The sequence below is a fragment of the Argiope bruennichi genome, chromosome 10 (assembly GCF_947563725.1).
Source record: "Argiope bruennichi chromosome 10, qqArgBrue1.1, whole genome shotgun sequence".
Taxonomy (NCBI): Eukaryota; Metazoa; Arthropoda; class Arachnida; order Araneae; family Araneidae; genus Argiope; species Argiope bruennichi.
Genome location: NC_079160.1, coordinates 66598474 through 66615669, shown reverse-complemented (window position 1 = coordinate 66615669; position 17196 = coordinate 66598474). Strand labels below are relative to the sequence as shown.

Here is a 17196-nt window from a genome sequence, read left to right as displayed (position 1 = left end):
GGCATTTTCCATTACTTCTTTCGTTCCATCGATAAGTGAAATGGAAAACAGACTGTCTGATCGATTAGCTGCTCCATGAAACGAATGGATAACTTCTACTTTGAGTCTGAACAGAAATTAAGCAATCTGGAACTGGGAGTTTTGGAATCGTTTTTAGAAATGGTTACATAACGCAAATGCAAATTCGAATTTTTTATACGTTTGCAAGAGGAAAATTTACTTTCTTCATTAATTATTTAAAGTAAAAGTAATGTAAAATCTGTCAAGGCAATTTTTAAAAACGTAGTTTGCCCTGCATACGATGTGTAAGATTTCCATGTGTTTAACAGAAGAATGCAAAGACTTTTAATCGTTCATGTGCCAATCAATAAATAATAAAAAAGTATATAATTAATAATAGCTTAAGAAAAGAATTTTTTTTTTTTTTTGAAATCATGGTTTATTTTAGAAAATTGGAAATATTTTTTTCTTCAATTTTTTTCGTATACTTTCACATAAGGGTATATTTTATTTTTATGATCAAAATTATTTCTGTCATTTAAAATTTTGACACGGGAAAATTCTCTTAAAACAAATTTAATGAGACTTTTTCTTTTATAGCCTATACAAAATACAGTAGAAAAAGTTTAAAAATCTATATAAAATTGGCTCATTTTATGTAACAAAAGTAGTGCAAAATTATAATTATTTTTTCTTATAAATAATATTTAAATGGTCGTTTCTTTTGGGAAATAAAATCTATTAATGGAAAAAAAAAGAAGAAGAAATGTTCACGCATAAAAATGTAAATCAATTTTTTTCCCTTGTTGTTGTTCCTTATGACACTTGTCATAGACAAGCCCTCTGGCGAAATAATCGATTTTAAGCCGAGAGAGTGTTACTTGTTTTCAGTAACGCCATCTAGGGCCAAGAGTGCGTCTTAGCTACTCATGCGTCACATTCATTTGCACAACCTCTTTTTACAGGGGAGCATATTCACAACCTCACGGATAGAACACAGATGAAGAACAACCATGTCCGAACCGGGACTCGAACCCGGGACGCCCAGACCGATTTTTTAAAGTATACCTATTATACTGTACTAAAACATGGGGTTGTTTTTATTTTAATTATTTTATTTTTTTAGTCTTAACTTTATGATTCCTTGTTATAATTGCATAATTATTCCTTGCTATAGATATTTATGAGTGCAATAATTTTTTCTAAAATTCACTACCCACTAACTTTCCTCATATGGTATAAAAAATTTATTAAACTAAACTATTAACTATTAAAAAGTTACACTATGAAAATAATAAAAGTCCATAAAAATGCTGTTATTAAAAATATGCAAATATACGAAAAATGAAAAATCTAATACACAACAATGTAAATAGAATGATTTCAACACGCGGACTTTACGAACATGACACAAATCAAGTTAAATAAAAGTGTACATAAATATAATTTTAAAAAAGTAAACATTGTATTGTAAGAACTATATTGTTGGATGGAACAGCAGCAAATGTGGAAATACCGTTCGTAAAATAACAAGTATTTCTATTATTCATTAAAGTTTCATCTCCTAAAATCCTAATAAAATTTTTTAATGAAATCAATTTATATTTTTCATCCAAATTCAAAGAAATATCTACTAAAATTTATGAATAAATATTAATACATTGTGAGCCGAGTTTTTTTTCTACTTACAAAATATTATCCTTATTCAAAATATTCATCAAATGAAAAATTATATTAAAAATATAAAGGAAGAAATTAATGGCATAGAAATTCCAGGGAAATAATGGCATAGAAATTCCAGGGAAATAATGGCATAGAAATTCCAAGGAATCAATGGCATAGAAACTGAAGATAATTAATGGCATAGAATTGTAACACATAAAATTCAGTTAAATGAATAAGATTTCAAGAAAATAATATGGAAATGTTTAGCGTATTTTCAAAATCAAAGGGGAAAAAAACAAACAAACTCAGATTTGTTTATTTTTTCACAAATTATATGTAATGATATTTTAAAATCCAATTTAAACTTAATTAATTTCCTAATTTTTAGTTTAATTTAGCCCATATTAACTTCATTCTAAAATGTTCTCTTATTTACTGATCCAATTCCAACTTTTTTATTTAATTAATTCGACACCAGTTCTAAAATTGCTGAAGTCGACAAGTTCTCACACTCCGAGTGAAGGGATAGAAAGCTTTCAGCCAAGCGAATTCTTTTTAAAAGAACCCTATAATCCCCTTGCCTAAATCGGCTCATGTAAAAAAATCTCTATCAAAATCTCACAGTATGTAAGACTGGAGATAAATATTTCTTCCCTCTTTTACGCTCTTCTTCTCTTGTATCGCTGGTGAATGAGCGTCAGTTCGCCCACGCTGCTTGTACATAAATGATGCCCCCCGGGATGGAATAAAAGCCAAGTTTTAAAAATTGTAAAACTCTCTTCTCTCTCACTTCGGCCACGAAACTGCTTTAAAAATTGTGTGTTTACATATACCGATCTACAACCCCTCTCCCCTCAGAAAAAAATAACATACAAATTTTACCCACAGTCATATAATCATAGCATGAATAAAGAACATAAACATGAATGAAGATTAATTTTATCATACTAATTGTAGAGAAAATATGAATAAAGGATAAATGTAACTTATTTGGCTTGTAAAATATTACATATCTTAAACATTACTTAAAACAATTAACTTCCTATTTTTGTAAGTGTAATTTAACATTCGAAACTGCTTGTTTTACAATAAGAATATCGTAGAGCAGCGTTTCTCAATCTTTCAGTATTCGCGGCCCAGTTTTCAATCATAATTTTCATCGCCCCCTCCCCCCGGCTTGCAGTAAAATGTATACAACAATAATGTATATTGAATATTTTGGATTCTGTTTTTAAATTATTTTTAACTAACTGCCAAAACAAGAGTAAAAGCGAGCCAACGAGAAACCACACCTTCCATTTTGGACAAGCGGGTGGTGAACAGATGAAGCGAATGAAAGCGGGAAAAATTTAAATATTAAATTTGAAATGAAAGCCAAACAGGTAAATAACGTTAAAAGAATATGAAAGTAGAAAAATTCGTTAATGAAATTTAACCTAGACGGAGTGAGCTAAATTTAGAAACTGGGAATACATTTTTTCGAATAATAAAAGAAATAAAACCGATACATGACTAAACAAAATTGAAAGAAATAAGCAATGTTTGTGGAAGGACACTTTCCGCACTTTTTAAAGACATGGGTTTTAGTACATTCAATGTTACTATTTTATTGCGAGGCCAGATGGTCATCACGTGAGAGATTTTTGCAACGTGTTTAAGAATTAAGAGAAGAAATCGCCATTTTCCTAAAAGAAGAAAACAGATCGGAGGCCTAGAATTTTCGCGATGGTATATTTGTGATGAAATTGAGGTACTTGGTCGACATATTCGAGAAATTAAATAACTTGAATCTTCAACTCTAAGGAGCAAATACACATATGTTGGATACGAGTGATAAAGTTAATGATTTTTGTAGAAAATTGGAATTGTGGAGCAGAAATTTAAATAAAAAAACCTAACAATGTTTGCAAATGTGGATGATTGTACTAAAACTTACAAGGCTGAAGAAGAACATGTAGAAGTTGTTTTTGTAACCATTGAAAATCATTTAGCCATGCTGGCAAAGAATTTTAAAAAGTATTTTCATGCTGACGACAAACTGATAGCAAGTTACGAGTGGGTTAGGGATCCATTTCATAAGACTCCCGAAGGATTCTCAATTGATGAGGAAGAAAAATTCATAGACTTCACGACGTGGCGAAACTAAAAGACAATTTAATAATAAATCACTATTTGAATTTTGGACAGGAGTAATAATGATTTTTCTGCACTAAAAACAAGGACATTTCACATTCTATTACCATTCAACATCCTACCTTTGTGAAACTGGATTTTCTGCTGTGGCTTCTTTGAAGACAAAATATAGAAATAGAACTGAGAGTGGCTATTTCTAATATTAAGCCTTCCTTCGAAAACCTTGCTCTGCAAGACAGGCCCAAGGAAGTCACTAATAATTATTAAATTTGTTTTTAATTTAGAATGATGTGATTAAGTAAGTTTTAATTCAGTAAGTTGTTTTACTTTAATAAGTGAAATATGTCGAAATGTATTTTGTTTTCTATGTGTATGCGTGCTTTCCTTTCAGTCAGTTAATCAATTTTTTAAAATAATATTTTCTCTTGGATATTCTCGCCCCCCCTCTAGTGTGCTCCCCCCCCCTAGGGGGACATGCCCCAGAGGTTGAGAATCGCTGCCGTAGGGATATAGTAAAATATAAAAAGAATAGGCTTTGAGCAAGCGATGAAAATGTCTTTGTAAAACTCCAAATTCCAACTTGTAGGAAAACATTTATTTCAACTCCAGTGCAAAGTTACAGTTCGTTGCTAAGCAACGAAAAGACAACTCCCTGAAGAATTATGAATAATAAATAAACTTCTCAACTAATTACAGATGTTGCTAAATTCCTCTTACATATCGGCCAAGATTTATACCTTCCTACTTCCATTTTGATTGTTGGATATTTTTTGGGTGTATAATTAAAGAGTGGTTTTAAAAGCTTCATCTAACATTGATGATTTGCACTTTAAATAACATGGCACTGAAATTTTTATTAATCGTCACAGCAGTTTTGCTGTTGATTTTTATTAACGTACAAAATTTATTTATGTATGGCCAGTTGATTGCGATTGACGATTAAAAGTTTAATATGTAGAATCTATATATTAGAAACAGAAGATTGAAAATATCCTCATATCATCAGAGAAATATCTCCTCTCAATTTCTTTATGAACTCCAACAATATGGTGCCTTTCGTTCTTGTCTTCATTATAAATGGAAAAAATATCGTTTTGCATTTTACGGCATTTTTTGTGACTGACTGATCCAAAATTTAATATTTCTACTATTTTAATAATAAAAAATAAAAATTTCAACCAGTTATTTTACACCAATTTTTAATTGCAAGTGTTTTCATAATTACGGATAAATTGAATCAAAAGCAATCAACCATGGAGAATATTTGATCCAAACTTTGATACTAATTTAGAAATCTATCGATCTATATCTCTGTATATTTATATACACAAACATACGAATATGTACGTATATACGCACACTCTCTCTCTCACACACAAGGACTCTCTCTCACACAAACATAGGCACGTACACGCACACACTCTCACACACAGACACTCTTTCTTACACATACATAGACACGTACGCACACACACTCTCACACACAGACACTCTTTCTTACACATACATAGACACGTACACACATACATAGACACGTACACACACACTCTCACTCTCACACATAGAAATTCTCTCTCACAAATATAGACACGTACACACACACTCTCACTCTCACACATAGAAACTCTCTCTCACAAATATAGACACGCACACACACACACACTCTCTAACAAATATAGACACGTACACACACACTCTCACTCTCACACACAGACACTCTTTCTCACACATATGTAGACACGTACACACACACACTCTCACTCTCACACATAGACACTCTTTCTTACACATACATAGATACGTACACACACACACTCTCACTCTCTCTCACACACACTCTTTCTTACAAACATAGACACGTACATATACAGACACACTCTTTCTTACATACATATATACACACACACATTCTCTCTCTTTCTCTCTCTCACACGTACAGACACATTTTCTCTCTTTTTTCCCTCTCTTTCTCTCTCTCTCTCTCACACACACATTTTATCTCTCTCTCATGCACGCACGCACGTACGCACACACACACACAGTCACCTATATTATTAATAAAAATAAATAAAATGTGGGGATCTAAATTATATGAAGTAATCTCAAAGATTTCATAGCTAATAATACTTCACCATTTCAAATGGCAAGCAGATATATTATTGAAAATGAGTTTTTTAGATTCACTGATGTCGAAGCGTCAATGATCTTTCATTATCAAATTTTTTAACCATCACAATACTTTGTTCTTGTATAAAAGATAAAAGTGATCAAAAGGAAATGCAGAAATAGCGTCTCAATTATTCATAATTTTAATCAGGAACGAAAATATATCGCAACATAAAAATTTTACATCATTCCGGCGCAAAACTATTTGGTATTTTTTAATAAACATATTATGTAAAAGGCAATAAGGAATTATAGGAGATTTTACGCTGAAAAGCAAAAAGAACTAACCTTTATTGTTAGAATACTTGCCTGCACTCGCATATCTGTATTCGCATAGTAGAAATACAACAAAGTAACCTAATTATCAAAGTAAAGCAAGACATTATTAGCTAAAGCTCAAGAACACAAGAAAATCACAGCGTAAGAAACAAGGAAATATAATCAACGAGTTTATTTTTGGTAGGAAATTGCTCATCAGTTACGAAAGATCTGAAAAAAGAATATTAATTTATTTTCCTCTTACCGGAGAAAATAGAATTTCTCGGAAACTGCATAAAGCAATCAATCTCCTCGAATGTAATGTGGTCAAAATTACTGAAACCCCTCAAGCAATGCTTGCAGTTAAGGTCTTTAAAATGTGTTCATTTTTTCTTAAAAATGAATTTGGGAATGAGGTATAAAAATAGAAACAGATGATCTTACGACTAATGGCTTTCAGATGATACGAAAGCAGTAAAAGTATTAAAGAGAATTTTTTTTTAGCTAGACTCGATTTTTAAAACGGAAATTTCTCGCTTATACTTAAAAGTGCTAATTCGTCTGAAGCCATTTACATGAGGAACTTCAGGCAAAATTCAATTGCAAATTGTAGATTATAGTATATTTTGATATCACATAATAAATCTTAAATGTGGAATATGATCTATAAATTGGTTGATGCACCACGTGCAATGATGGAAATATATTAAAATATTGAGATTAGAGCGACCAAATTTGACACGTAGTTAGTTCATAGGTAAATAAAAAGATAAGAAAGGTTATTTTTTTAAAAATCTTAAATAGATAATTAAAAATTAATCAAAATGTTAATGTTTTCCTCAATAATATTGGAATCTATTAATGCTCAAACACCTATTTTATATGAAGCAATTTTTTTCAAATAAAAGCTCTGCGGTGATATCTATTTTATTTCCATTCATTTATTTTATTTTAATACTTTAAAAATATTTTTAAGTATAATTTGTGACATTATTTTTCGTTGTTTTAATTACTGCAACTTTTTGTTTATTATGGCGAAAATAAATTTTTATGTACATGCAATTGCTGCTATATAATTTAGAGAACATTTTTAAATAAAATGTAAAATTAAATGAACCCATTTTAAAACATTTTTATCTTACGATATTTTTGCATTAGAAGTTTGAATTTCTTTCGAGTTCTTATTCTTCGTTTATTGCCTTTTTGACTATCTTACAGTTTAGGAACAATGCGTACAAAAATATTAAAAAAAAAAAAATTAAGGAATTACAACTAATATTTCTGCTCGTGATAATATTTTATAAACACACGCATTATTAGAAGTAAAGTTTTTTTTTAAATTGCATGAATTGGTAACAGTAATTTTTCATAAATTACTAAAAGTTAAATTTTAATTTTTAAAATTAAAACTATCTAGTAGCTGAGAGAGATATATGCAAATGTTAGAAGATAAAAAAAATGTATTTTTTAAAAAGTTTAAAAATTAGAACTGAATTAACTTTTCATTTCTCTACCGTGACAAGATGTATTTCATCAAAATTTGCCAACATAATGTTAATGACATCGAAATAATCGCCGAAGACGGCTAGTAATAATGAGATTAATCAGTCAGATCAATCAATTCTGATGATCCACATTTTATCACAAAATAAACACCATACTATTTTATCATATTATTTTAAATTATACTTGAGCAATAATGATAAAGTTAGCTATACTTCAAAGTTGTGAAATTAATTAGTGACGCAAATTGGCAATGCTCCTGTAGTTTAGAAATTTTACACCGTGGACAAAAGCGTTTTACGACTTTATCTCGTTCATTCCGACTGGATCATTTTCTGGATGATTTGACACTTTCAATTGTCTTAAATTCTTGTTTTTAATTTATAATCGAAAATGCTCAATTGAAACTAATTTTATCGTGTTATCCAGATCCAAAAAATAGCATTGTATCAGATTTTCCGCAAATATATAAACAATCCGAATATGCGAGCTATTGATAAATAACGATTAACAAATTTTGCCTGTTTTTGCCACATTAGCAGTATATGTGTAAATATATTTTAGCAGCTGCATAACTGAATCGAAGAAACTTTTGAAATTATAACTTCGATTTATTTTATTCCGTGGAGCCTAATTTGTACAAATATAAAGTAGTAAGAAAAAGTCCACCTACATCGCGATACAAGAACAGAAGAGACAGAAATTTTTCCTTTCAGTGATTTTAATAGGGAATTCCTCGCCACGTATCGACTTAGGAAAGGTAGTCTTTGGTTTCTATAAAAGAAAGTTGTAAGCATTAGGAATTTTTATCATTTCACTAGGAACAAGAGAAAATGCTGAATACATCAGTTTTCTAGAGCACGTGTTAAAAATAATCAAATAAAAAAAGTGAGAATGGGATCAGGATATGAGAGATCCTATTATAATTAAAATGGTCTAATTCAAGATTATATATATATATATATATATATATATATAAATTCTAATTTCAATTTAATTAATTTCCAAGATTTTATCTTAATTTAGCCCTTAGTAACTTCATTCATTGTAAAATATTCTCTTGTGATCCAATTCCAATTTCGGTTTAATTAATTCCTCTGTAAAACTAATGCGCTATCAGTACTACGTCTCAAATGAAAATGATCCCTTCGGTGCCCTTGAAAAGGTGTCAAAGGTCACCACGTGTATTGAATTGGCGCTTGGCCGGAAATCCTATGTTATATAAGACTAATGATCATTTGTTACGCGCTCCTCTTTACTTCTGCTTTTGTGCCGCGCTGCGTCTGCTTGTAAATAAATTGCTTTCCCGAGATGGATATTAAAGAGAGAATAAAACGAAATTAAAAATACAACGTCTCGTCTGTCTTCAAACCTGCACTCTGCTTCAACCGATTTTGAAAATTTTTATTTCATAGAAAAACTTAAGAGCATTAATTACCTTATTACATTTTGCCTCCATTTTACAGAGATAACGCAAAACTGACAAAGCCCTCAGCCTGAAAACTTGGATAAAATTTAACAATTTTATTAGTCAATTAATTTCGATCGTTAGTAAACTTATTGAAGCTATAAGAATGTTCCGTGCTTATTGAATAATAAAATTTAAAAATAATAATTTCTTTTGTTGGGAAAATATATTTCACTGAATCTGATAGACATGACGCAGTTAATATTATTACTTTAACGGGAGATCAGTTAGTCGTCGAAGGCAACTTGTTGGCTATTTAATTTTAAAAATGGATGTAGCATCAAATATATCGATTATGAACTTTAATTTTTAATTTATATATATGAATTCAGAACATTTATGTCACATATTGACGTTAAGAATACTTATTAAATGAAGTTAATTGAAGTAAATATTTTTCCCAATGAGTTGAAAATTTGGCATTTTTTTCCTGCATAAAAGGAAGTTATTTTTTGTCACTTTATTTGAAATTTCTTTCTTTCTTTTTTTTCATTTTTCTGCATCGCAATTGCACATTTATTTTGGATATTTGGAGCTATCTCTTGCGTTGTTTATCAATGAAAAACTTTTAAAATATTAATGAATTTTTTCCAACATTTCTTTCTAACATTTCCTTTTCCAACATTTATTTATTATATATATTATACAGCCTATTTTTAGAAAGTTTTGAACCGGTAAAAATGCTTATTGAAATAATCTCTAACACAGTATAAATTGTTCACTTACTCTTTTTCTGAATTATTTTACAACAAATTTTTAAACCGATGTTCTTTAAAAATTAAGGCATTTAGCAGTAAATAGATTGATAAAATAGCATCTTATTATTATCTTTTTTAAGCTGCACAAGCTGTCTTTCCAGGTTTTTATCGTGCATCGAAAGATATTTTTCTTAAGAATATTATGGAAGATTAAATCTTCTTTGTATCGATGGAAGAATGTGTTGATGCTTTTTTGAAAGATTAAATATCATTTAATCAGCTTTGCTTCAAAAACTAAATTGTGCCTCATGAGCTTTTCGTGCTTAATTTATCATTGAAATATTAATTATCTGATGTTTGTATCTAAAGGCCAAAGTAAAAAGATTTTAGAGATAGTAATTTTTTTTCCTTAGAAGACAAATAATTAATATTTAAAATTATATATTAAAGAACTTTTTTATTTAAATAAATTAGTTTTGATATGTTTAATTTCAATACACAATTTTTATTTTCATCAATTAAAAATTAAAGTAAGTAATGTTTTTATTAATCTATATTTTAATTTTTCGGAGCTTTAAAAAAAAATTTGTTGCATTAAATGTTATCAGAGTTAAGATAAATATACTTTAAAGGATCAGAATTTGTGTCTAAAAGTGTTTTTTAAATTTGAATTTGAATTTTAATAAAAAGATTTCGATTTTTTCCCTTGATAATATACGAAAATATTATGATATAAAATAATATTTATATTATTTCCAAATTCAAAACATCGGCTTTTCTCTGAAATCAATTAATTATCCGGTATTTTTCCTCCAACCTTCGTCACATTTTAAAATATTTCTTTGTTGTTTCAACTTATTTTTAAAATACAGATTCTCAACTAAATGAATTTCTAAAATCTGGTTGAAGTATGCTATATGCTTTTTAAAAAACATATAGTATAGTTTATACATACAATAAAATAAAAGTGATAAGAATAAAAAAAAAAATGTTTGACTATTTTTTAAAAAAATATATAAAAGAAATTCCAGGTGTTTAGTAATAATTTTGAAATTCATTATATTTTATACCACCAAATGAAAAGCTTTACATTAAAAAATTGTACATAAGGAGAAATTGAATGTACTAAATGTTAGAAAGAATATAATGTTTTGGAGAAAAACATAATTTTTTAAAATTTTATAAATCAAAATCTTATAGAATTACTTATCGAAATGTGTTTGATATCCAAGCGCATTCAAATGTTTTCCCACATCTGTTTGTGTTTCTCAGATCAAATTCGGTTGTTAATTCTCGATTAATCAAAGCAGTTCCTTTTTATTTACTCACGTTTGTCTTCCAAATCGTCTGGCGAGAATTCTTTTTGTCGCTGAAAGTTTTGAACTGGTATCCGATTGTTCTAACACTTAACAACGGACAACTATTTGGACCTCTAATAGAACCACACGATGCAACATTCTAAATATTCCAAATCAAAATTGCAAATAATTAAAGAATTTTTTTGTGCTACTGGAATACACTTCAATGTTTCCAAAGTAATTATAATATTTGTACGAATTGGGCAGTCAAATTTCTTCAGCATCTCGCTTTTGAACAAAAACTTTTCTCTCCTTTTATATTCATACATTTATATATTCATATGCATGTTGCATTTTTATATGAATAAAAGTTTCTTATTTAATATATGAAAGGAAAATGAAACAGTTAATTTCGTTTTTGGAATCGAATGCAAAATGTCAAGAAAGATGTAAATTATATGTTTTCCTAAAATTCTTAATAAAAACTTTTGAATCGTATGAATTATGTTTGTTTAAAGTAAAATAAATAAATAAAATATTCTGCGGTTTTAAGCAAGGTCAAATTTCAACACTAAATTATAAGAATAAGTAGTTTCCTCTAAAGAAATCCTTGCAAAGTTTCACCTGTTCTAAGAAATATTGCAAGTCCTGTATTTAAGTGCTCTAATTGACCATAATTACGAATTAAAATTCTTCTCTGAATATGAAATTTTCTTTTCATTGAAGAATGAGGATTTAAAATTAACTTGGGAGCATTTCGAAAGCTTAAAATTGAATGAAAATGAAAATAGTATTTATTTTTCAATGTTTCAAGAAAACTATAGTATTCTTTTATAGCCGAATTTTAGATTTGACTGCCAAAATGAACAAAACGGTTGCGGACTTGATTTTAATTATTTTTAGGCTAGTTTTGTGCTTTTGTAATTAAATTGTATTTATCTTAGTCATGTATTTTTTGTATATGTTTATAGTTTTAAGTACATAGTTTTTTTAAATAGTTTTTTAACCTGTTTTCGACCGAATCTTTTAAACGATTCTATTTATTTTCTTAGTGTTTGATGCATTTAAAATCAAACACTGTTAATTAATCAATCTGCTCATAATGATATGAGAAACTTTTGTTGACAAATTCTTGAGATATTACATAAATTAAGAAAGATATTCTTTAGTGCCCATAAGGTTTAAATGCTCAGTGACTCTGTTTTCAGTTATCATATTATTAAAAAATTCTCTGTTTCAGTAAAAAAATATTATTATATTAATTGCAGATTAATCATTTCCACTTTAATTTAAAGCATAAATTCTACGGGAGCAAACTGAAAATTAGAGAGATACATATTACGTTATGACTGAAGGCCTTTATAATATTATGAGTGAATTATATGACTCTCAAAATTTGAAGTTTTGAAATATTTTAATGAAGAAGCTATTGAAGTAGGAATTAGATAAAATATTTAATTATTAAAATTTTAACGAGCATTAAGATTGGCGAACCGGCTGGTCGCCAAAGGCGGCTAGTAAATAATAAAATAATGAAAATATTCCTTGTCTTCTTCAAAATCGCTTGATATTATTAGAATAACCGTTTGCTCTTTACATTACAGACTAGATTTGCAAATTTCATTTCGTAGTTGAAAAAGAAAGCAACGGAAATTGAAATAAAACAAATCGATACATCCACTAAATGATTATTTTTAATCTTGTTAAAATGATAATAAAAATAAAACCGGAATAATTATGGTAAAAATATAGTAGAAAATGACAGTAATTATAGTACTAACTGAACGCATTTTTTTATGTTTGCTACACTATATGGTAATCATTTTTTTAATATTATCAGACTACTTTCACAAAGACAAAATATTTGTTAAATATTTTTACATTTTCTCTTTCAAATTTATATATTTAAAAATATATAAATTTGAAAGAGAAATGTGTAATAAATATCACTTTAATAATCAAATAATTTTGGGTTTAATATAAAGAAATTAACAATCCTTTCACTAACCTCATAAGATATTTTTAATACTCCCAACATTCACAAATTATTCAAAATTGAGATATTTTATAAGTTCATTTAAAAATTGCTAGCATCGAATATTATTGTCAACTTATTTCTCAATATATTTGTATTACAAAGGATAAAACTTAAAAACTTTAATGTCGCGTAATCGAATTTTGCAAAGAATATATTTAAGGCTAGAAAATTAAAAATTTGTCAACATGTGGAAAATCACTTCTAAAGTGCATTAGATCGTTGTATTTTGTTAATTTGTTCAAACCTTCAATTTCATTAGCACTATTGTGCTTTTAGATCTGAAGGTTTTTTAGTTGTGATAATATTTTTATAAGAGTGCTGTTTCCTCGCAATTTTCTAACTTACGTAATAAATAAAGTTGATAATGACTAGCTGTATATTAAGCTGACATTTTTTTTAATTGCGCCTACTTGTTCAATTCTAGAATGAAGAAATGTATTCTACTATTTCTTGTAGATCTAAATTGAAATATATAAAAGAAATCACTTGTTGTCTGTGGAGGTCTAAAGTGTTCAATAACCCATTATATTTTTCCAGTAGTTTTCTAATTGTCTCTTTTCTTGATTTTCAAAAATCTTTTTTTGTTCCTTCTAGGAACTAGAAACGTAATTTAAAGCTTCCTTTATGACTGCATTTACATAAGATAAAAATGCGAAAGCGGACAGTTTATATTTTCTAATATCTAATATTTACTGGCTGATACTGCAAATGGTATTTAACTGCATATAATAATTCTGCTTCATTTTCTATTCTATCGAATCAAATCGGAATTTTTCGTATATTCACGTATTCTTCTAATCAATTACCAGAAATTTTCTCTATTTCTGTGAACTAGAAACGTAATTTAATGCTTCATTTTTTTTTATTACATTTACACAAAAATACAAAAGCTGGCAGCTTATTTATTTCAAATATCTAATGCTTTCTAGCCAATAGTATCAAAGACATTTAACAGTATATTTGTTTCGTTCTTTGTTCAACCGAATTAAATTGCAATTCTTATTGTTTTCTAATTAAGAATCTATTTTTTGATTACCATAAATTTTCGCAATTTTTATGAACTAGGAACCTAATTTAATATGTCATTTTTGATTAGTTTTTACACAAGATGAAAATGAATATGCTGACAGTTTATTTATTTCAAATTTCTAATTTTTCAGGTCGATAATATAAAAAAAATATTTAACAGCATATAATAATTCGTGTTCTCTTTATATTCTATCTAATTAAATTGCAATTTCTTGCACAATTATTGCAATTAATTGCAATAATTGTGCAAGAAAAAATATTTCAAACCTTTCTATTTCTCACAGCCATCTTATTACCATTTGCGATGAAATAATGTAGATTTTTCATTCGGATTACATTTATAAAGGGTGGCCAAAATTAACGCAAGATTTGAATTTGTTATCATTCGTGTCATAAAGTGTTGGAAACCCTATTAAAAATATTTGACAGATGATAGTTTAGGGTTAGTAAAAATATAAATATAACTTTACACGATAGAGCAACGTGTTTTCATGGTTGGTTAAACAATGTTTCAAAAATAATGAAAGTCTGACCTCTATAATTCGACATTTTGAGAATCGGTTCCCTAGATTCTATAATATTACACCATTGGATTTCTTTTTATGGGATTATTTGAAGTCAAAAGTCTATACTAAATGTGGAAATTAAACTCTTTCATCAACGAAATTAAGCCACATTTATGCAAAATGGTTATGGAAAATTTAGAGAAAATAGTGCTATATGTCGGCAACGCCGTGGAGGCCATTTGCTCTATATGTTATTTCCTACATAACCCTATCCTGTGTACATTACGATTCAATATATAAAAATTACAAGAAAAAAATGCTTTTTTTTTTATTTACTTCAAATTTTGTATTAACACATTGTTCTATCGTGTAACGGTCCATTTTTACTAATCCTCAATTAAAAGCTGTGAAATGGTTTTTTCAAAAAGGGTTAACAACACATTACTGCACCAATGGTGGCAAATTCAAATTTTACGTTAATTTTGTTACACTCTGTAGGTAGAAGAAAAAAAATGTAGAAGTTATAGAATTCATTGTTCTAGATGTCTTATGTCTTCAGAGCATTAGTTGATCGTAATTATACTTTATTCACCAAAAATTATTTGCCTTTTTCGTTAATTATTTTATTTCAAGATATGCATTGTCATTTCTTATTATCATTTCATTGACATGCACGGACGACAAGAACCCCAATTTAATGTTTTCGCTTCCGATCACATTTATACAAGTTAAAAATGCAGAAGCTGACAGGTTTCTTTGTTCCCTAATGCCTCACGTCGCTATCGATTGCAAAGAAGAAATGGGGTGGAAGGAAGAAAGCGAATCGAAGTAGCTAAAAATAAATTTGGGGGAATCGGTTCTGCAATGAAAAGCTTTGTTTTAGTCTAAGAGTAACGTTTCTTGTTTCTCTAAATCCTTGTTTGCTTAGTGTCCACGTAAGTCTTTGGATCGTCTGAAGTCGAATGGAATGCTTTGTAAATATAAAATTTAAAGAGGATTGTGTATTGTTCTGTTTTGTATAGATTCTAATATAATGTATTTATTATTTTAAATGTTCAATAAATTCGATTCTTTAACACTTCCAACGCTACCGACGAGATATCTTGTCTTTCAGATACTTCAACGTACAGGTTTCTATGGGCTAAAATTTGACTAAAATTTAAAACAAAATTGACTATGGTCTAAATCTTCAGATATGTGTTAGAAAGTTGAACCTATCTAAACTGGCATAAGAGACAATTTTTAGCCCTCAGAAACCTATAATTGGAAGTATCTGAAAGACGAATTATCTCGTCGGTAGCGTTGGAAGTGTTAAAAGAATTTTACGCATTTTATTCATTGAGCATATTTTAAGTGTAACATTTCTTATCCCTTTCCTTAAAATAAAAATCTAGTTGATTCTGGTTCTGGTTTTTCAGCAAGTAATAAATGACTATCGCTAAAGGATTAGAAATTGGTTGTTGAGATATTATTGGAGTGGTCACCTTGTATTTTTGCTTTTGTGTTAAAATTTTATCCATTTTTTTAATATAAGAAAAGCATTGTAATTATTATTGAAACATTTTTATCAATATCGACCTTTCTCTCTGAGAATCATAAAAAAAGAAAAGAAAATCCTTTCATTGGAATGATGTCTCCTCTTCTGTGCATATAAGAATACGGATAACAATACGGACTTATAGCAAGTTACAATGGTAGAATTTGGTATAATGCATCAGAGCATATACACCAAGGCAACATTTTTGTTTAAAGTTTGAGCAAAATCAGACACTAAAAGTAGGTAATTTCACGAAGAATATACTTATTTTATTTGTCAATATTTTCAGAATTAACTACTATGGCTTACTTATGGGGATCATTTTATCACACGCTGCTACAACTTCGAACAGATGTATATTTTCAAATGTTACATTGATGCTCCTACCCATACGCTCAAGTTTAATCATAACTTTTCATTGAAAAAAAAAGGAAATCCATTCTTAATTATATTTATTTTCTCCGGTATAAAAATAAACTAGTATGTCAAATGTAATCAAAGAAAAAATATTTTAATAGCAAAAAAAATTTCAATCTCGAGATTTTGCCTAATTGTTACGTTTTGTACTTTCCTGAGTTCGAAAAGGAAATTTTTTTTAAAAAATTATATTTGTCTGTGAACATGATAACACAGAAACATGTTGGACTAGATGGGTGAAATTTGGTATATAGAATCTGCTTGGAATTTGCAGATATCTATCGAGTTTTGAAGGAAATCTATTCGAAGAAAATATGCCTATCCAGCTATTCCAATACAAGTGAACACGATAATACAAAATGTAAGTAGTTAGAGAGAGAAAATTTATCCTCCGGATTTAGCATTTAAAATGTAGACCAACATTCAATTGCAAAGCAAGTACGTTGAGAAGTTGATTGTCTGTCGTTTCTTGTTTGGACA

General features: G+C 28.6%; 1 protein-coding gene across 2 annotated transcripts in view; it reads right to left on the bottom strand.

Annotated features, from left to right (window-relative positions):
• The window catches only part of LOC129989422 (high-affinity choline transporter 1-like), an 83756-nt gene that overhangs the window by 38914 nt on the left and 27646 nt on the right, over nucleotides 1-17196 (bottom strand). Inside the window, exon 1 of one of the 2 annotated variants that reach the window (XM_056097958.1) lies at nucleotides 6253-6370. The exons of the other annotated variant lie outside the window; for it this stretch is intronic. The gene's annotated coding sequence lies outside the window, so the exon portion shown is untranslated. Of the gene's footprint in view, nucleotides 1-6252; nucleotides 6371-17196 lie in introns of those variants that run through there. 2 annotated transcript variants of the gene reach the window in all.